General features: G+C 46.4%; 1 long non-coding RNA gene across 1 annotated transcript; it reads right to left on the bottom strand.

The window, feature by feature from the left end:
* Positions 1-236: 236 nt before the first annotated feature.
* On the bottom strand, positions 237-20,170 carry LOC134911155 (uncharacterized). The gene is made up of 3 exons (XR_010176361.1): positions 20,043-20,170; positions 18,786-19,723; positions 237-580 (listed from the first exon to the last, which is right to left on the bottom strand). It is a non-coding gene; the product is annotated as an uncharacterized LOC134911155 (long non-coding RNA).
* Positions 20,171-22,531: the final 2,361 nt, after the last annotated feature.

Raw genomic sequence — 22,531 nt, 5'->3', positions numbered from 1 at the left:
GATATGTGCAAGGTGATAAAGGCACCAGCCAATCAGATTCTAACTGTTAATTTACATATTGGAGCTGATTGGCTGGTGCCTTTATCACCTTGCACATATCACTGGTTTATCACTTCCTTATGCCTTCTCCAGGTTATTACATCTGCCTCATTATGCCTTATAACCAATGCAGGGAAATGGCACTGATGATCTCATTTGAATGTATGTATCTCTTGATTTCTTTTTCCCCCCAAGAATGTAACAGCTGCATAATGGGGATAAGGTGCAATCAGGGAGATTGCTGGTATATTCAGAGAGTGAGGGAGATCGCTGCTATTTCAGGGAGTCTCCTGCAGAATGAGGGAGGGTAGGCAACTACTGTATGTGTTCCAGTGTGAATGGGTTCACAGCCAAATATAAACCACAGCCTAATTACAGTATGTCAGTTACTTTTATTGCTTGTTAGTAAAAGAACATCTTGACGACAGCCACTGCTTTTATCCCTTGATTTACAAACCTGTGAAACAGAGATGAGTGAACCGGGAGGCATGGGCTCTGGCCACATTGAATAGTAAATGTCGGTCTGTACGGCGTACGCATCCTAAGAAACCAGATCTCACATTAATATTACATCATTAGACTGACACAGATAACAAAAAGATTTATGTGATTCTGAAATTTGGACAGATTTTAGTAATTCGTGAATTTGCAGAAAAAAGTCCAGATTTGCCAAAAATGTGGCTAGTAAATTTTCGCATCCTGGCAAATCAGGTCAGTCACAGTGCATGCACAATAAAAAAGCCAATTTACCAAAAATCAAGAAATATCACATCTAAAGTATTACATAAGGCGCTTATTTCCCCTATAACACTCATACCCCTTTCACACCCCACAAATAATCCGGCTTCGACCTGGTATATTGCCGGATTGACACGGGTCACTGTGCGGTGTGAAAGGGGCCATGGACAAATTCCTGGGTCGCCTGACCCGGTAATTCAACTCGGGCTATAAGAAGGGTTATTCCCGGGTAAGTACCCAGTCAGGTGCAGTGTGAATGGGTTACATGGGTCAATGCGACCGGGTACCCATTCACTGCATAGGGAGAGGCGGCGCATAGAGGAACTCCTCTCTCAGTGCTGCCTCCGCAGCCGCTCCCAATGCCGAGCTCCGTCCCCGCCGTCCCCGCAACCCAACCTGGTATATTGCCGGGTTGGGAGTGCGGTGTGTAGGGTCCAATACCGGGTCCCACCCTGGAAGGACCTGTTTCCAATTACCAGGTGGGACCCGGCATTGCGATCTGAAAGCGGTATCATGCTCACTGGATTGTTGTAAGGTGAATGTTGAATTGACAATGGTACAATATTACTGACTGTCACATCTGATGCAAGCTGAGACTTATCAGTGCCTTATAGGTCTATTTACTAAGCCTTGGATGGAGATAAACTGGACGGAGATAAAGTACCAGCCAATCAGCTTCTAACTGCCATGTCAAAGGCTGGGTTTGAAAAATGACAGTTAGGAGATGATTGGCTGGTACTTTATATCTGTCCACTTTATCTCCATCCATAACTTAGTAAATAGACCCCTTAGTCTCTGATTATTTTAACATTTATCTTATCTCCTGTTCTGTGCACACTTAAGGGTATATTTATTATTTATTAAAGCAGTGATGTTGCCCATAGCAAACAAATCAGATTATTTCTATTATTTTTCTGGGTCCTAGCACCTTCACACCCCCAAATCCCCCCCCCCTCCCCTCCCTTCCCTCCCTCCCGGTCCCGTTGCACCTAGCCCACACCGGTTGCAGTGTGCTGCAATCACCATACACTTGCTGGTAAGAACCATATACAGGTTGAGTATCCCTTATCCAAAATGCTTGGGACCAGAGGTATTTTGGATATCGGATTTTTCCGTATTTTGGAATAATTTCATACCATAATGAGATATCATGGTGATGGGACCTAAATATAAGCACAGAATGCATTTATGTTACATATACACCTTATACACACAGCCTGAAGGTAATTTTAGACAATATTTTTTATAACTTTGTGCATTAAACAAAGTGTGTCTACATTCACACAATTCATTTATGTTTCATATACACCTTATACACACAGCCTGAAGGTCATTTAATACAATATTTTTAATAACTTTGTGTATTAAACAAAGTTTGTGTACATTGAGCCATCAAAAAACAATGGTTACACTATCTCACTCTCACTCAAAAAAGTCCGTATTTCGGAATATTCCGTATTTCGGAATATTTGGATATGGGATACTCAACCTGTATTACCCTCCCCTATCCAGGGTAGAGGCAGAGACTGCCAGTGATAAAGACTTAAAAACATTGGAGTGTTTCCATTGAGTTTCAGTTCTACCTGCTGGAGTGTGCATTGTGCACCATCATACCTGACACCTTTCAGCTGTGAATGGACTGCTTACTTATTGATTTGCTGCCTGAATATTACATTCAATCATTATATTTAACTATTATCTGCTGAACTGCAACTCTGCCATTTGTCATATATTCTTAATCCATTAATTTTTAAGCAGGATCCATTCTGACTTTATTTCCATGCCTTTGAGATATTAAATTTTGTCAACCTGCATATACATTGTTTTATTATTATTATTATTATTATTATTATTATTATTATTACTACCACCATTATTGTGATGATGATTATTATTATATTTTTAAGGTTATAAACTATATACTGCATTCAAACCAGCAGTGCCTACCTGATATTTTTGGAATTCCTGTGCGGTGACTGGAGGGGTGGCTAACGCATGAAGATATTCCGCCTGATGGCGTGATGTGAGAGGCGTGAGAGTGTTGCAGGTGCTTTGCAAGAAAGGTTGCAAACTCAGATGCTAAATTGCGCACATTAGAGGCCATACTCTGATGGAGATTCTGCACCTGGCATGGAGCTGGCGCAAGTCCCAGTTGTGCTTCTAATAGTTGAGACTTCAGACGCACAAAGTGGGCGCCCCATCCCTTGCAAGTACAAAGCACACTTGCACACCACAGACGCGACTGCTGCAAAAGACAATCAAGCGGGCACAGTAGTCTGCGACTAAGAGTCAGTCCCTTATTTATTACATAACACCATTGTCTAGTGTTGCTTTCTATAACTTTGCATCCTCTTTAGATATACTATATATACTTTAGCTATACCAGTAATGACATACAATTTATTGGGGTCTTACAGTAGGTTCATCATCTACTCTATTTTAGCCTTTTCTTTCCCGTCTCCTCCTCCTAAGTCTGCCGTCACCACAAGCAATCTCAGCACACTGGATCTGGCCTTTCATCCCTCAATTCAGTTCTCTCCTCCATCTTTACACTCACTTGCCCTGACCAGGCTCTATTCCTGTAAAACTCCAGCCTTACCTGTGCCCTGGACTCTTCGCAGGAGCTTGGGCACACTGAAAAGACTTAATCTGGGTGTGAACTGGCTCCTTCCTCTATGCCCCTCCTCCAGACCTCACTTAGACTTTGTGCCCAGGACTGACTGGTCAGTCACAGGGGAGCTCTCCTGAGTTTCTCTGGAAAAGACTTTTTGTTAGGTTTTTTATTTTCAGGGAGACCTGCTGGCTACAGGCTCCCTGCAGCGTGGGAGTGAGGGGAGAGAAGCAGGACCTACTTCTTCTTAGTTAAAGGCTCTGCTTCTCGGCTACTGGACACCATTAGCTCCAGAGGGTTCGATCACGTGGTGCGCCTAGCTGCTTGTTCCCGGAGCCACGCCGTCACCCCCTCACAGAAGCCAGAAGAAAGAAGTCGGGTGAGTATGAGAATATCAGAAGTCTTCAGTACGGCAGAAGACTTCAGTAACGGAAGGTACAGCACAGCGGTAACACTGTGCTCCATGCTCCCACACACATCACCAACGGTAGTTACAGGGTGCAGGGCGCTGGGGGGGGGGGGTGTTAGCTCGAGGCAGCATGTTACTGAGGTCGGGGACCGGCAGTAGGCTTTCGGTGCCTCGGCACCATTTCTTAAACCCCCGTCGGCATCTTTTTCATTTTCAAATTTGGCGGGCCGAAGCGCGCCGGGAAGGGGGCGGAGCTTCGTCTCGCGGCTCACAGGCGCCATCTTCTCCTTCAACACGCGGCTGAAGGAGACGCTGCCGGGACCTCCACATTCCTCTCACAAGTAACGGGGAGATATTCAGAAGGGGGGGGGGCCGCAGTGTGGTGCTTCTTATCATTATAAATTAAGCAGCGCTGGGTACATACATCTTTTGTCGGGATATATGGGCGCTGGGGTGTGAGCTGGCATACTCCCTCTGTGTCCTCTATCTGGGCTTCATTGTGAGCCTGTCACCTAGCTGGGACATTCTGTGTGTATCTGTGTGTCGGTACTACGTGTCGGCATGTCTGAGGCTGAATGTTATTAACCAGAGGAGGTTATTGGGGGAGCGGATGCTGGGCTAGATTTGGGACTGTCGACGCAGCCGACACCTGATTTACTCGCATTGCTCAGTACGATAAATTCGAATGTAGCTTCTTTATCAAAGAGGTTGGATAAGTCTGAGTCACAGACACAGGTGTGGAAAAAGTCCATGGAAGAAGCTTTGTCTCAGGTACAGACCCCATCTGGGTCGCAAAAGCGGCCATTTACTCAAGTGGTAGATACGGATACCGACACGGACTCTGATTCCGAGGTCGATTTCACTGAGGCTGCTTTACATCCACGATTAGTTAAGAATATTCAGTACATGATTGTGGCTATAAAAGATGTTTTACACATTTCTAATGAACCTGCGGTACAGGAAACAAGGATTAGCTTGTTTAAGGGAAAAAAACCTGTGGTGAAGTTTCCCGCCTCTCATGAAATGAATACTCTTTGTGAAAAGGCTTGGGAGTCGCTGGATAAGAGGTGACAGATTCCCAAGAGGATTTACATGGCATATACGTGCCCCTCGGATGACAGGGAAAAATGGGAGGCGTCTCCAAATGTTGACAAAGCTCTATCTCGCTTTTCTAAGAAAGTGGCGCTTCCGTCTCCTGACACGGCAGCTCTCAAAGATCCGGCGGATCGCAAGCTGGAGACCTCTCTGAAGTCCATTTTCGCTAATTCGGGTGCATTGCTCAGACCTGCTGTGGGGTCGGTATGGGTGAGTAGTGCTATTGCTAAATGGGCGGAGAATTTAGCTAATGATATGGATACCCTTGATAAAGATAATGTTCTTTTGACTCTTGGTTATATCAAGGACGCTGCAGATTACCTGAAGGATGTGGCGAGGGATGTCTGTCTCTTGGGATCAAGAGCTAATGCCATGTCGATATCAGCCAGGAGGGCGTTGTGGATCCATCAATGGAATGCTGATGCCGACTCCAAGAGGGCTATGGAAGCGTTACCCTTCAAAGGTACTGTCTTGTTTGGGGATGGCTTGGCTGACCTGGTCTCGACCGCGACTGCGGGTAAGTCCTCTTTTCTTCCTTATGTTCCCACACAACAGAAAAAGGCACCACATCAGCAGATGCAGTCCTTTCGTCACAATAAATACAGGCGTGGAAAAGGTTCGTCCTTCCTCACTTCAAAAGGTAGAGGAAGGGGAAGGAAACCACCTGCAGTGTCAGGCGCCCAGGACCAAAAGTCCTCCCCTGCTTCTACCAAGTCCACCGCATGACGCTGGGGCTTCCCTGGGGGAGTCCGGATTGGTGGGGGGCCGTCTACAAATATTCAGTCAGGTCTGGATTCAATCAGACCTGGATCCTTGGGTCCTAGAGATTGTGTCTCAGGGATACAAGCTGGAGTTTCGGGAGATATCCCCTCACCGGTTCTTCATTTCGGCGTTACCAGTAGCTCTTCCGGACAGGGAGGTGGTGCTGGCAGCGATACAAAAATTGTGTCTACAGAGGGTCATTGTTCCCGTTCCCTCGTCCCAACAGGGGGAGGGGTTCTACTCGAGCCTCTTTGGTGTGCCGAAACCGGACGGTTCGGTCAGACCAATTCTAAATCTAAAATCCCTCAATCCATACTTGAAAGTTTTCAAGTTCAAGATGGAATCTCTTCAAGCGGTAATTGCCAGCCTGGAAGGGGGGGATTTTATGGCATCAGTCGACATAAAGGATGCCTACTTACATGTCCCGATGGGTCCTCCACATCAGGCCTTCCTCAGGTTAGCGATACAGGATTCTCATTACCAATTTCAGACGTTGCCGTTTGGGCTTTCTACGGCTCCGAGGATTTTCACCAAAGTCATGGCGGAAATGATGGTTCTCCTTCGCAAACAAGGGGTTACAATTATCCCATACTTGGACGATCTCCTGATAAAGGCGAGGTCCAAGGAACGGTTGCTGAGAAGTGTAAATTTGTCACTGTCGGTTCTGCGACAGCACGGTTGGGTACTCAATTTGCCAAAATCTCAGTTGATTCCGACCACTCGGCTGCCTTTTCTGGGCATAATTCTAGACACGGATTTACAGAAAAGTATTTCTTCCAGAAGAAAAAGCTCTGGAACTGCAGACGATGGTCAGGGAACTTCTGAGGCCGACGAGTGTGTCGATCCATCACTGTACTCGGGTTCTGGGGAAAATGGTTGCGGCGTACGAAGCCATTCCATTTGGCAGGTTTCATGCCCGGGTGTTTCAATGGGACTTGCTGAGCAAATGGTCCGGGTCTCACCTGCACATGCACCGGAAGATAAGTCTATCTCCCAGAGCCAGAATTTCTCTCCTGTGGTGGCTACAAAGTCCTCACCTCCTAGGGGGACGCCGGTTCGGTATCCAGGATTGGGTACTTCTGACAACAGATGCAAGTCTCCGGGGCTGGGGCGCAGTCACCCAAGGAAGGAACTTCCAGAGGAAATGGTCGCTCCAGGAAGCTTGTCTCCACATAAATGTTCTCTAGTTAAGAGCCATTTACAACGGCCTGCTACAAGCAAGAAGCCTTCTTCAGAGTCGACCTGTCCTGGTACAGTCAGACAACATCACAGCGGTGGCACATATAAACCGTCAAGGCGGAACAAGGAGCAGAGCGGCAATGGCGGAGGCCACAAGAATCCTTCGCTGGGCGGAACAACACGTGAGCGCCCTGTCAGCAGTCTTCCTGCCGGGAGTGGACAACTGGGAAGCAGATTTGCTCAGCAGACACGATCTCCATCCGGGAGAGTGGGCTCTTCACCAAGAGGTATTTGCAGAGGTGACAAAACGTTGGGGAATTCCGTTGATCGACATGATGGCGTCTCGTCTCAACAAGAAACTCCCAAGGTATTGTTCCAGGTCAAGGCAGTGACGTGCGGTGAGGTCAGTGGCTGGGGAGGCACACATGGGGGTGAAAGAGGGGGTGCCATCTTTAGAGTTTTGCTTGTGTGACTAAACCCACAATATAACGCAGGCCTCACACGTTGCCACAGATTTCTTGTTCAAAATATACATAACTGTAAAGCAGTTAATATAAGCAGGATTTCGTTCAAGTATAAATCCCAGTGCTTTCTAATGGTTGAAACGTTACTGCACAATGACACAGTCAAACAATCAGGTCCTATGCAGACCTTTTTGATGGATGATAAAAACAAATTTAAAGACACAATATATTGGGGTCTATTCAGACCCGAACGCAGCCGCGCATCTATGCAGAGGCTGCATTCAGAGGGTCTGCGCATGCACACTGGCAGCAGTGTGCGTTCGTGACCCTACACCTTATAGCAGGATGCGGCCTCAAGGAGATTGACAGCAGTGGCCGTTGGGGAGGGAGGCGACATGACGTTGCGAGAGCGTCGGGGCAAAATGGTGGCTTGTGAGGAGCATTTTTGGAGCAGCTGTGTGATGTCATACATAGCTCAGTGCCGTAACTAGGGGCATTTTGGCACTGTGTGCAAGAAATGGCAAGGTGCCCCCCCCTCCTATGCAAGATAGGGGCAGTGCGCGCCACAGGCGCGCAAAAAATATATATGGGGCGTGGCTTCACGGGGAAGGAGCGTGGCCACAATATAATACCAATTCATACTACGGTGCACAGTAGTCTCCATTATTCAAATTACGCTGCACAGCAGCGTCATTACACCAGGTAGAGCCCCTTTTACACATGACGACAGGCAGCGTCCCCTTTTTACACATTACGCAGACAGCGTCCCCTTTTTACACATTGCGGCAGATAGAATAGATAGAGAGAGAGAGAGAGAGAGATAGATAGATAGATAGATAGATAGATAGATAGATAGATATTTATCATCTCTCCCCGCTGGCAGTCAGGCTCCTCGTGCTGGCAGATCCCAGGCAGGGGAGAAGGAGGAGGGAAGGGGACTGGAGCCATAGCAGCGCTATGTAAGTGGTAGATGCGCCGCTGCAGCAGTCCCCTCTCCTTCTGCATTGGCTGGCAGACGCCGCTGTGAATGCTAGGATGAGGGAAGCACATCCCAGCATTCACAGCAGCATCGGGCAGCCAATGCGGAAGGAGAGGGGACTGCTGCAGCGGCGCCTTTACCAATGACATAGCGCTGCTGCAGCTCCAGTCCCCCTCCCTCCTCCTCCTCCCCTGCCTCCGGCGCTGCTGCTCTGCTCCCCGGCTTCTCCAGCGCAGCGCACACAGCAGAGGCGGCTTGTAATGAGTCAATTTGACTCATTACAAGCCGCTGGTCGTTGCGCCCCCAGGGCGACTGCGCTGTGTGCCAGGCACACACGTAGTTATGGCGCTGACATAGCTGCTCCAAAAAGAAAAATGGCTCTGGCAGGGGTCAACCTCAAATCAATGCGGACACATCAAGAGTCCGCATTGCACACACACATGCCAGGTGGCCTTGCCCTGTGCTGGGCTGCCCCTAGCATTTGAGTAGATGGACGCAGATTTTGCTGAGGGAAGCAAGATCTGCATCCATCTCTGAATAACACCCATAGGCCCTCATTCCGAGTTGATCGCTCGCAAGGCGAATTTAGCAGAGTTGCTCACGCTAAGCCTACGCCTACTGGGAGTGTATCTTAGCTTCTTAAAATTGCGACCGATGTATTCGCAATATTGCGATTACAAACTACTTAGCAGTTTCAGAGTAGCTTCAGACTTACTCGGCATCTGCGATCAGTTCAGTGCTTGTCGTTCCTGGTTTGACGTCATAAACACACCCAGCGTTCGCCCAGACACTCCTCCGTTTCTCCGGCCACTCCTGCGTTTTTTCCGGAAACGGTAGCGTTTTTATCCACACGCCCCGAAAACGCCGTGTTTCCGCCCAGTAACACCCATTTCCTGTCAATCACACTACGATCGCCGGAGCGAAGAAAAAGCCGTGAGTAAAAATACTATCTTCATTGTAAAATTACTTGGCGCAGTCGCAGTGCGATTATTGCGCATGCGTACTAAGCGGAATTTCACTGCGATGCGATGAAAATTACCGAGCGAACGACTCGGAATGAGGGCCATAGTGCAGTAAGAAGGGAGAAACACTACCCTGTGTGTAATCAAAGAGTTACAGTGCTGAGGATAACTCACCCTGTATTGCTGTCTCCTGTGTAAAAGTGCAGAGTGACAGATTATTAATGGCCCCTGTCTGCTAACCTTTGGTGTCCATGTGTACACAGCCGGCTGCAGCAGTCAGTGTGCTGTGGTGGCTTCTGCAATAGTCACAGTATGCTGGTGTTTCTTCACTCACTGACCATTAGAGATGGCTACTGACTCACTGTCTCAACACAGTGACTGGAATCATCAGGAAGTGTGAATGATTCGAGTCACTCACTGTTTAATGAGTCGAGACAGCTGCAGCAGGCAGCAGCAGCCTCTCTCAGCCAGAGGGAGGAGACTCAGGGGTAAATGTATGAAGCAGTGATAAGAGTGGAGAAGTGAGCCAGTGGAGAAGTTGCCCATGGCAACCAATCAGCTGCTCTGTATAATTTTATAGTATGCAAATTATAAATGTTACTTCAATGCTGATTAGTTGCCATGGGCAACTTCTCCACTGGCTCACATCTCCACTCTTATCACTGCTTCATACATTTACCCCTCAGTGTGTACTTCAGTCAGTGTCTTCTGCTGAGTGTCTTTAGCTGTGATTGGCCAGAGGCTATACCAGGTGACACCCAGTGGGAGGGGGGAGGGAGCAGTCACGACTCACCAGTCAGTGAGTGCTGTGCTGCTGTGCCTGAGTCATGTCATGAATCATGATTCATCCAGAGTCTGCCGGTGAGTTGAGACAGTTGTACTCTGTGTAGACTCAGTGACTCAGTGGATGGATCTGATTCATGCAGCATAAGCCTGCAGGAGGTGGAGCCCCTGTGGTACAGGGCTCTCAGCTCAGTGTTCTCAACTCACTGTTCCTGCTCAATGTGATTGTGGGTGGCAAACTCCCTGGAGGCTAGATAGTGGATAATATAATAAATACAAGCCCACCTAAATTTATCTAATTAGCAAAGTATGCAAAGTAAAAAAAAATGTTTTTATTTGGTTTAGTTACAGACTGATTGATGTGTTTCATGGCTGTTAAGCTTTCTCTCCTCAGCCAGAAGTAATGTGCATATTCTGTAACTAGTATGCAATAAGTGCTTATTAATAATATATCAACATAACACTGAATCTATGTTAATATATTATTAACAATCAGTGCATAAGCAGCTGCCTCCCCCAGATACACTGCACAATCATTGCAGCTGAATAACTCCCTCCATGAGTCCAGCACTGATCTGCCAGCACTGGCAACTCACTGATTCATGTGCAGTCTCTGCAATACATTCCACTACAAATGAGTCATGACTCATGTGCCGAGACACTGACTCGAGACACTTCACTGAACTGAGTCATGTGTCTCAACTCAGTTCAGTGAATCACTTTGCCCATGACTACTGACCATTTCCTCAGAAGCAGTGATGGATCTGCTGTCCAATGACTGGCAGGGGGTGTGCTTTAGTGTGAGCAGAAGGCACAGCCCCACCAATGAGGCACATGTACAGCTGCCTCTCTTCTTCATTTTTTTCAATGGGCTTTTTTGTTGCCCGTGGCTTGGCCCCGCCCCCCTGCTTCAGCAGTTTACTATTGTCAGTGGGAGGCAGCCCTCTTCGCTGCCTCCACTCCGATTTTGCTGCAGTTTCAGGGCAACAATTATTAGGAAAATGCAAAGAAGATATATATAACACAGAATATGTGTTATAAGTATCTTCTTTGTATTATTTGAAGCATTATGACAGGGGAGGCACTGCCTCCCCTGCCTCCCCTGACTGCACGTCCCTGGGTCAAGGGACCCCCAAGCCAGTGCAGTGGACGCCCTGGTGTCTCCGTGGGTGTTCCAGTCGGTGTATGTGTTCCCTCCACTTCCTCTCATTACAAAGGTACTGGGGATCATTCGGCGAGCAAGGGTTCAGGCGATTCTCGTCGTTCCAGATTGGCCAAGAAGGGCCTGGTACCCGGATCTTCAGGAATTACTGGTGGAAGATCCTTGGCCGCTTCCTCTAAGAGAGGACCTGTTGTTGCAGGGTCCATGCGTGTTTCCAGACTTACCGCGGCTGCGTTTGACGGCATGGAGGTTGAGCGCCAGATCTTAGCTCGTAAGGGTATCCCCAGGGAGGTCATTCCAACTCTCATTAAGTCTAGGAAGGAGGTTACGGCGAAACATTATCACCGTATTTGGTGAAAGTATGTTTCCTGGTGTGAGTCTAAAATGGCTCCTGCAGAAGATTTTCACTTGGGGCGCTTTCACCACTTTTTACAGGTGGGAGTAGAAGCAGGCCTGAAATTAGGTTCCATCAAAGTGCAGATTTCGGCTTTTTGTCTATTTTCTTTCAAAAAGAATTAGCGGTCCTCCCAGAGGTTCAGACTTTTGTGAAAGGAGTAATGCATATCAATCCTCCGTTTGTGCCTCCTGTAGCTCCATGGGAGCTTGATGTGGTCTTACGGTTTCTCATGTCTTCCTGGTTTGAACCTTTGTGTAAGGTTGAATTGAAATTTTTCACTTGGAAGGTAGTTATGCTGTTGGCGCTGGCGTCTGCCAGGCGGGTGTCAGAGTTGGCGGCCTTATCTCATAAGAGCCCGTACTTGATTTTTCATTCGGATAGGGCGGAATTGAGGACTCGTCAACAATTTCTGCCGAAGGTGGTTTCATCATTTCACATTAACCAACCTATTGTGGTCCCGGTGGCTACGGAGGCTGTGGCAAATCCAAAATCTCTGGATGTTGTAAGAGCGTTGACGATCTACGTCACTAGGACAGCTGTTGCCAGAAAAACTGAGGCACTTTTTGTCTTGTATGCTTCCAACAAAATTGATCATACTGCTTCAAAACAGACTATTGCACGCTGGATTTGTAGTACGATTCAGCAGGCTCATTCTTCGGCCGGACTACCGGTGCCGAAGTCAGTAAAAGCCCATTCTACCAGAAAAGTGGGCTCATCTTGGGCGGCTGCCCGAGGCGTCTCGGCGTTACAGCTTTGCCGAGCAGCTACTTGGTTGGGTTCAAACACTTTTGCTAAGTTCTATAAGTTTGATACCCTGCCTGATGAGGACCTTGCGTTTGCTCAGTCGGTGCTGCAGAGTCGTCTGCACTCTCCCGCCCGTTCTGGAGCTTTGGTATAAACCCCATGGTCCTTTTGGAGTCCCCAGCATCCTCTAGGACGTAAGAGAAAATAGGATTTTGGTACTTACCGATAAATCATTTTCTCTTAGTCCGTAGAGGATGCTGGGCGCCCATCCCAGTGCGGACTGTTACTTGCAGTGTTTTCTTGCTAGTTAAATTAGTTTATACACGGGTTGTGTATTTCTTGTTTCAGCTTGTTGCTGTTGTTAATTCATACTGTTATCTGGTTTAATGTTACTCTGGTTGTACGGTATGTTTGTGGTGTGGGCTGGTATGTTGGTAGCCCTTAGTTTAAACAAAAATCTTTCCTCGAAATGTCCGTCTCTCCTGGGCACAGTTCCTATAACTGAGGTCTGGAGGAGGGGCATATAGGGAGGAGCCAGTTCACACCCAGATTTAGTCTTTTCAGTGTGCCCAAGCTCCTGCGGATCCCGTCTATACCCCATGGTCCTTTTGGAGTCCCCAGCATCCTCTACGGACTAGGAGAAAAGGATTTATCGGTAAGTACCAAAATCCTATTATCACATCCATCATCAAAAAATACTCGACCCTGGCTGTCTGTCCAGTTATAACCTTATATATGTCCTTCCCTCTGCTTCTAAGATCTTTGAGAAACCTTTCTATAGCAGCCTCACTATCTTCTTCTCCTCCCATTCACTCCTTGACCCACTCCAGTCTGTTTTTAAATCCCACCACCTTCTCTGACTCCACTTCTACTCCTTCTCTTATACCTGTTGGTCCCCCAGGAATCTTTTCTATGTCCCCTTCTCTTCTCTCTTTGCACATCATCCCTTGGTGATCTCATCAGCTCTTTTGGCATCCAGTACCGCTGTTATGCAGATTACACCTAAATCTACTTGTCCATTCCTGACCTCTCTCATATCTCTAACTGTCTGTCATCTCCTCCTGGATGTCCCAGAGATTTCTCAAACTCAATATGTCTAAAACCAAACTTATTATGTTCCCCCCAACCAGGACTCTCTTACTCATTCTATATGTTAACAACACTACACTCACTTATGTCCCTCAAATTCACTGACTGGGCATTACCCCATAATTCTCCCTCTCCTTCATCCCAGATATTCAGACTCTTTCACACTCTACGTCCTCTTTCGCAACATCTCCAGAATCAGACCTTTCCTCATCATGGATGCCACCAAAACCCTCATTCATGCACTAGTCATTTCCCACCAAGACTACTGCAATCTCCTCCTCTTTAGCCTTCCTCTGTCATCTCTAATAAATGCTGTTGCCTGGCTCATTCATCTATTGCCATTCTGTGTCAACCACCCCCTTAGTGGCTCCACAGCTGCCTCAGAATACAGTTTAAACTCCTCATCCTCCCATTTAAAGACCTCAGTTCCTCCAACCTACATTTACGACTTCATGTCTGTTCTCACTTCCTACAGCCCTCCTGCTCCTCCACTAACTACCGTCTTGCCTCCACCCCGGTCACTTCCTCTCAATCCTGTATTCAAGATTTCTCCCGTGCTGTTCCTATAATCTGGAACTCACTCCATCATACTGTTAGACTTTCTGACACCTTACACACCCCAAGACTCACTACTTCATACAGTCTATTATTCTAACCCTTTCCTCAGTGCCCTTTACCACCTCAATGACACACTACTGTGTTACAGTAGGTATATTCCAAGTAATCCTGCATTTTTGGTGCGTGTTTCTATGTCCTTAGAATCACCAGCAACACTAAATGTTTTTCTCAACATCAATGAAGATTTAGGGTGAGATGTAATGGCGTCCGAGATCACTGGATGTGCGGGACACCCGCCAATCTCCGACTTTTTTTTTTAAAGAGGCAATCCCATACAAGGCATGGTTTTGCCTTATAAATGATTACCCCTTTTAAAAAAGCGTCCAAGATTGGCAGGTGTCCTGCTCGTCCGGCGATCTCGGACGCCATTACATCGCACCGTATGAATCAGTGAATTAAGTCATTAATAAATGTTCTATTTTATTAATTATACGAAATATCTAAAGCTTTCATTACAATGACATTAATTACATTAATAAAATAACCTATAATTAACAATTTTTTTGTCTGTGCTTTCCTTATTATGGCTCATGTAGCGTTCTTTGGTGTTCATCCATATGTATGGCAGTGTAGTAACCATCTACCTAGTAATCAAACAAGAGTCTGGCTACTGTTGTGACATTGTGTAGATACTTTTAGATTGATGTCTCTTGCTGGGAATATGTAAAATACTTAATCAGCGTTCAGATATGACTGATGCTTATACTACTATACACTATACTACATGACATTGTCACACTATTGATTTTCTATTATTTTGTTCTGTATTTTTTTTTTCATATCTCACAAACATTTGATATAACTTCACTACAGCGTGTGCTCGGGAGACAGGGTGCCGGGCTTAGTTGCTCTGCTTGTAAATAAAATAATTTATTAAAATAGTTTTTACATAGGATTTCTAATATTATTAGTAAGGGTCGGATTACAGTTTGTAGGTGGTGACATTTAATTTTGCACGTTTCCTAGAAAAAAGGTTTTTCCCTTATTGTGAACAATAAAAACAGGCCATGGCCGGGATGTAATGCGGTGCGAGTTTGTAGTCAAGTTCCAACTCACACCTTCTTGCACCAATAAAGATAATACACTCACCTATAGCAGCACCTTTTAAAAATAGAGCTAATATACTCACATGCTGTATAGCAGCACATTTTACTTATAGAGCTAATGGGGGTCATTCCGAGTTGATCGCTTGCTAGCAGTTTTTAGCAGCCGTGCAAATGCTATGCCGCCGCTCACTGGGAGTGTATCTTAGCTTAGCAGAAGTGCAAACGAAGGGATTGCAGAGAGGCTACAAAAAAAATTTGTGCAGTTTCAAAGTAGCTCCAGACCTACTCAGCGCTTGCGATCACTTCAGACTATTCAGTTCCGGGTTTGACGTCATGAACATGCCCTGTGTTTGCCCAGCCACGCCTGCGTATTTCCTGGCACGCCTGTGTTTTTCCGAACACTCCCTGAAAACGGTCAGTTGACACCCAGAAACGCCCACTTTCTGTCAATCACTCTGCGGCTACCTGTGCGACTGAAAAGCATCGCTAGACCCTGTGTAAAACTACATAGTTCGTTGTAATAGTACGCCGCACATGCGAATTGCGCTGCATACGCATGCGCAGAAGTGCCGTTTTTTCCCCTCATCACTGCACAGCGAACGAATGCAGCTAGCGAACAACTCGGAATGACCACCAATATGCTCAAACATAGTAGAAGTGCCGTTTATTTCCCTCCTCGCTGCACAGCGAACGAATGCAGCTAGCGAACAACTCGGAATGACCACCAATATGCTCAAATATAGTAGCATCTTTAACCTATAAAGCTAAGATGCCCACCTATAGCAGCACCTTTTTTAGGCCTTTAAAACTCAAGATCTAATTGCTGGCAAATGAAGCTACAGTAGGAGGTGAAAACATACAAAGTGATAACTGAACAAGTAGAGGGGCTTTTTAAGTAAGGCAGTGTGCAGTGCTCATGGGCCACAGTGCAATGAGGCTCCTTGCACATCCTGCACCCACAACACAGGGCCTAACTCAACATGGAACACTGCTGCGGCAGCGCTCGCATGCTGATGCCCTGTGAAGTATGCTCATGCACAGAAGCTGCACTGCGTGTGCGTACACAGTGAGATGCGATGAGAGGGAGGGGCGTCAATGCGGCATTTAAGGGGCATCGCAGCGGCGTTAGGGGGGCACAGTCCAGACATCACAGGCGTGTCCGGACCATTTGCGGGGCAGCCCTCGGCAGCTGCGTGACGTCACATGCAGCCGCTGCAACCCGAAACATGGCTTGCAGCCGACTGCCTTCGCAACTAGGCCGCATAGGCAGAGGGCTACCCTAAACATGCAAAAGCATTGCCACCGTGTGATGCTTTTGCATGTGTGCAAGGGGGCTGGATCCGGCATGCGGGGCAGACTTGCCCTGTGCTGAATTGCAAAAACAGAATAAGATCTATTAACTGCTAAAACAGCGCCTCTGTAGATGTATTATCATGTGCAATATGCAAAGATATTTAATAGAATAATAATTTTCTGAATTACTGCGCTTGCCGACCAACTATGTGTAGTTGAATAACAAGAACAAAAAAAACATGAAAAACGGCTGCGCTGTATGTCAGAAATATATCAGGGAAAAGAGCCAACGTATATAAAAGAATATTTATTATAAAACTGTTATTATCAGGTTCATTGGTACCAATAACTATGGGTGAATTAATTAAAATAATGAACACACAACTTTTCTCACAAGGTGTCAGATGGCCGGTAATCTTCCGATATGATGGTATTGGAAATCAAGGAGACAGTCTATATCCACAGCTGCTAATATTAGCTGCTGTTAAAACACTGGAAAGTCCGTGTTATCGATGCAGTTCCAGATCTAATAGATTGTGCAGCACCCGTAGATAAAGTGATTATTACCTCTCTGGTGGGCTGGTCAATGATCCGGGCGTCCCCGGTCAGATGTCCTGCGTTGCCCACAGTCGCTGTGCAGCGGAGAGGAAAAGCCGCGCCGTATGCAGTGGGCTGGCTGAGAGTGTCGGGATCCGTTGGTGCTGCTGGTAGCAGTGAAGCAACAGGGATATGACCGTCCAAGATGTCTGATGGATGTACTAACAAGGACACCTGTGCAAGGTGTGTGAAGAGGCAGGTCCTAATGCGTTTCGTCGCGCTCCACGTGACTTTTTCAAGCACCAACGGATCCCGACACTCTCAGCCAGCCCACTGCATACGGCGCGGCTTTTCCTCTCCGCTGCACAGCGACTGTGGGCAACGCAGGACATCTGACCGGGGACGCCCGGATCATTGACCAGCCCACCAGAGAGGTAATAATCACTTTATCTACGGGTGCTGCACAATCTATTAGATCTGGAACTGCATCGATAACACGGACTTTCCAGTGTTTTAACAGCAGCTAATATTAGCAGCTGTGGATATAGACTGTCTCCTTGATTTCCAATACCATCATATCGGAAGATTACCGGCCATCTGACACCTTGTGAGAAAAGTTGTGTGTTCATAGGCCCTCATTCCGAGTTGTACGCTCGTTCTTTTTCATCGTATCGCAGTGAAAATCCGCTTAGTACGCATGCGCAAAGTTCGCACTGCGACTGCGCCAAGTAACTTTACTATGAAGAAAGTATTTTTACTCACGGCTTTTTCTTCGCTCCGGCGATCGTAATGTGATTGACAGGAAATGGGTGTTACTGGGCGGAAACACAGCGTTTCAGGGGCGTGTGGCTGAAAACGCTACCGTTTCCGGAAAAAACGCAGGAGTGGCCGGAGAAACGGTGGGAGTGCCTGGGCGAACGCTGGGTGTGTTTGTGACGTCAACCAGGAACGACAAGCACTGAACTGATCGCACAGGCAGAGTAAGTCTGGAGCTACTCTGAAACTGCTAAGTAGTTAGTAATCGCAATATTGCGAATACATCGGTCGCAATTTTAAGAAGCTAAGATTCACTCCCAGTAGGCGGCGGCTTAGCGTGTGTAACTCTGCTAAATTCGCCTTGCGACCGATCAACTCGGAATGAGGGCCATTATTTTAATTAATTCACCCATAGTTATTGGTACCAATGAACCTGATAATAACAGTTTTATAATAAATATTCTTTTATATACGTTGGCTCTTTTCCCTGATATATTTCTGACATACAGCGCAGCCGTTTTTCATGTTTTTTTTGCCCTGTGCTGAGCATCCGCCCGCATGTCAGAGTACTGGATCGTAAATGTGCAATTTTTCACACATCTACGATCCATGCTGAATTAGAGCCAGAGTCCACTGTGTGCTTGCAGTGGGTCCCCCTACTAAAACTTATGGAGGTACTTCCTTTCATGTGATTTAACTGGTATAATGTTTATTCTGGCAGGGTACCTAGACCAAATTAGCCATTTTTAGAATTTAAGTCTCTTTGTCTGTCTGTCTGTTCAAAAACCAAGTAATCAAAACTCCTCACTATTAAATTAGTTTGTGGTAGTCTGGTTGACGAGCCTGAACAGGTGGTAGCAGTTATAAGGAACTGTGGTTCATCTAGGTCAGTGGTTCTCAAACTTGGTGCTCAGGACCCCATACAGTACATGTTTTCTAGGTCACCTACAGTAGCCGGGCACAGGTATATGACCAACTGTCACATTTCAAGGATCCACAGGAGGTGACCTGAAAAACAGGAACTGTGTGGGGTCCTGAGGACCGAGTTAAAGAATCACTGGTCTAGGTATACAAATAATTGTGCTCAGACTATATGTAGAGTGCCATCAGGGATATACTTACTGTAAGCTCTTATGAGCAGGGCCCTCTTCCCTCACTTATACCATCATCTTCTCACCACTGCGTACAACAGCACCTATTGATCAGGATCCGCCCTGTCCAGATCCGTCAGGATAGTCAGCAGACACAGCATCAGGCAGTCCTGTTCAGTTGCTGTAGTAACTTGGAATTGACTGGACACTGGGTTGCTTCCAGTGTCTGACTGGAACTGGATACTGAAATGGACTGGAATCAATTGGATACTGGAGCAGACTGGAACTGGACTTAGATTGGACTGGAGTCAGATACTTGAGCTGGAACAGACTTGGACCAGACTGGAGTTGGAAACCTGAACCGGAATGGAGACAGACTTGGATGCACTGCTGTAGCACTGAAGAGTGCAAGATAAAACAGGATAAGATGCCACACTGTACTGACTGAATAAGGCTGAACTTGAACAGGAGCAAACTGCCACTGGATGTTGGTGGAGAGAGACTGTGCTGCTGTGTTCTGGTGCAATGACTGGACATGGAGGTAAAGTACTCACTGAACCAATACAGCTGACTGGCACACAGAGGTTAATCACATGACAAAGTTCAGGATCACTACAACATCCTTGTAGAAGGCTATGGTGAGCACTGTAATCAGAAGCAGGCTGCAGACTCAGGTGGCATCTATACAGAACTTTAGTCTGTAGTGAAGCTTAGAAACATAGGCACTTGACCAAGCAGTAGTGGTTGCAGACTGAGAACCAGGAAGCTTACAGGTTTACTGAAGGTACAAATTAATGGCTTAAGTCTGTGTAATCCTATTGTGGTGAAAGCCGAGTGAAAAACTGTAGACAGCAGGCAATGCAGACCAGGAATAAGGCAAAGCAAGGTCAAATCACTGGGAACTGTGGAATACACTCAGGAACCAGGGAGTCAAACTGTGACTTGCTAGGAGTCAGAATGACTTATGCACTGGAACAGAACAAAAGGCAGACAAGGTATACATAGGAATTGCAAGTCTCTGATTTGTTGCTAATGTCATCTGAGGCAAGGAGCATTGTGACTGTAGGGAATGCAAGCAGCTAACATGCTCCAACAGCAACAGTTCACAAGACAAACAGGAAACATGACCTGCAGGCTAGGCAACAAGGTAAATCCAGTAAGAAATACAAGAACTTGATTGTTGCAGACAGGATCATAACACTATTCCATGTGTGCTCAGGGCCATGTGATCTTGTGTTAAGTGAAGGTGCAACCACTGCCAATCTGTGTAAGGGCGGGATGTACTAACCTTCGCAGCAGCGTTAAGTTACGTCTTCTCTGCGATCTCATCTAACCGCTCCGCTGGCCGCTGCTTCCCCTTAGCTCCCCCATCTGCTTTCTCTCTCCTCTCCCTCCTCATCACCACTGCAGCCACTGAAGTTCTCATACCGCTGCACTCCCCCTGGCCGTTGGAGCATGCGCATATCTCACTGGTTTTCCGGGCATGCGCACACAGGCTTGTTGGACCTGTTGAGATGTGCGCATGTGCCAACGGCCAGGGGGAGCGCAGCGGTATGAGAACTTCAGTGGCTGCAGCGGTGATGAGGAGGGAGAGGAGAGAGAAAGCAGACGGGGGAGCTAAGGGGAAGTGGCGGTCAGTGGAGCGGTTAGATGAGATCGCTGAGAAAACGTAATTTAATGCTGCGGCGGAGGTTAGTACATCCCGCCCTAAGGCTGATGGTCATGAGGGACACTCCCACGATCAGATACCCTGGGTGACACATGTCTAAATACCTCAAATCAAAGAATGTTGCCCGTGACGACTTCAACGAGGACAAAGCCACTGGCAAAAACTGGATACAAATATGTGACTATTGTATTGATTAAATGTATTACTTTAACCTTGTACAGAGATTAAGAGTAATGTGTGGCAATACTGAAGGATAGGTGGTAGCTCAAAGCATCCCTGAAGTCTATCAGTATGTCCATTACTGGTCTACATTAAATGTGGCATATGATATAATACTAGATGCCCCCCCCAAAAACAAAAAACAAACAAACAAACAAACAAGAAACATACGGTACTTTAGGTGTAGACTTACAAAAACTTCTTAAAAAGGAAAAGTGGAGGTGTTGCCCATATGACACTTCGAAGATGATTGAATGGTATCTCTCTCCACTTTGTCTCTCCCAAGGTTTGATACATCTCCCCCCTGAAGAGCACTTGGAACATTTAAATATTTGTTTTGCTAATGAGATTAGCTGTTCTTCCCTAAAAAGCATTTGGAGTTTAGTTTTAGTGTTTCTTTAAAAATCCTTTACGTACATTGATATCTTTTACATTGCAACATAATTTTCTTGTAATGTTTGAAAAACAAATTTGTCCGCTATGCAGCAGCTGTGTGCGTATGACCAAAGTCCACTCCTTTACATAAACTAAAATACGCTCCTGCAATACTTGCACGTCAGCATCCAGAGATGAAACCAAACCTGTGTGCAAAAATGCAGCTGAAGGCACTGAGTTTATACTGTAGCAACAGAAACTAGAAGCAGCACAAGCTACTAAAGTCTACCTATCTGCATAATACCCACAATGCACCACTTTTAATATATCTGATGTATGCGGAAAGCTTTCCAAAATAAATTCTCTTATCTTCATTGAATGGAAACTCTGTGTTATATTGCTCAGATTTCTATTCTAAATGTTGATCTCATAGCAGAGAAGAGAATATCGAGTTTTGCTTTGTACACGTTTAATTAAACTTGAATTGTACTAAGCATGAAAAGTTATCTAACACTAGCTTTCAGGGGTGTAACCAGAACGCTGTGGGCCCCATAGCAACATGTTTTAAAAAGGCATCTGTCCCAATGCTCTTAGAGAGACACCTCTCCGCAGCAGTTATTAATTTTATATCCCATAATGGTGCCCTAGTTTATTTTCTGAACCAATGTAGGGGATCCGGTCAAGGTTCCGACGGAATGCCGACACCGACATCCTGAATAGGATCACCTGCCCAGTGCCGGAATCCTGACCACTGGTAATCCGAATGAACAAGTAGCGGGACTCTCTCCTGCGGTAGTTTGGAGTTGGGAGGCTCCTGTAGCTTGCTGCACTGCAGTGAATGTGCGAGGGACTGGGGGCATGTCGGCAGCTCATAGAACGTTGGGCATGATCCCACAGTGATGGAAAACGGGGCTGTTCGTGGCGTTGCCACAAAGCCACGCTGCCTTTTTGGGGGAGCAAGGGTGTGGATAGAATATTGAATGCAATATAAAAAGATTTTAAAAGGGCCAACAAATTTCTGTTGGGTCACTCTAATATCCCTTTTTCTCTCAATTCAATTCACTTACTTTGCCTGTTGTGCTAACACCCATCTCTCCTTTGACCTTTGATGGGTAAGATACCCCCTCAGCTGCCAGCCCCCTAGCAGCTACAGCTCCATGCCTTCAGCACTAGCACTGCTCTCGCCTCCTGGCTAGCAGTGCAGGAAGTGATAGGTTGTAACTGGCACAATGGGAATTATGACACCACTAAGCTCATTTTTTTGAAAAATGATTTTTCTAGGTGAAACGTATCAGCTTCAGGCTGAAACTGACACACCGCTATTTGACCTTATGGTTATTGTAAAATTCACCTTTTATTGCACAAGGTTACATGATGTAACTGCATGTGGTTTGCAAAACATCTATTATGCAAGCATAACATTTTTATCTTCTATTAATTCTTAGTAACCTTGCAGGTCTCATTTGACCGGAGGAATTTGCCCTTGGACAGTATTACAAAATACTGTCAAGAGG

This window comes from Pseudophryne corroboree, chromosome 4 (assembly GCF_028390025.1).
Source record: "Pseudophryne corroboree isolate aPseCor3 chromosome 4, aPseCor3.hap2, whole genome shotgun sequence".
NCBI classification, from domain to species: domain Eukaryota; kingdom Metazoa; phylum Chordata; class Amphibia; order Anura; family Myobatrachidae; genus Pseudophryne; species Pseudophryne corroboree.
Note: the sequence above shows the minus strand (reverse complement) of the source record. Positions and strands in the feature narration are given on the sequence as shown.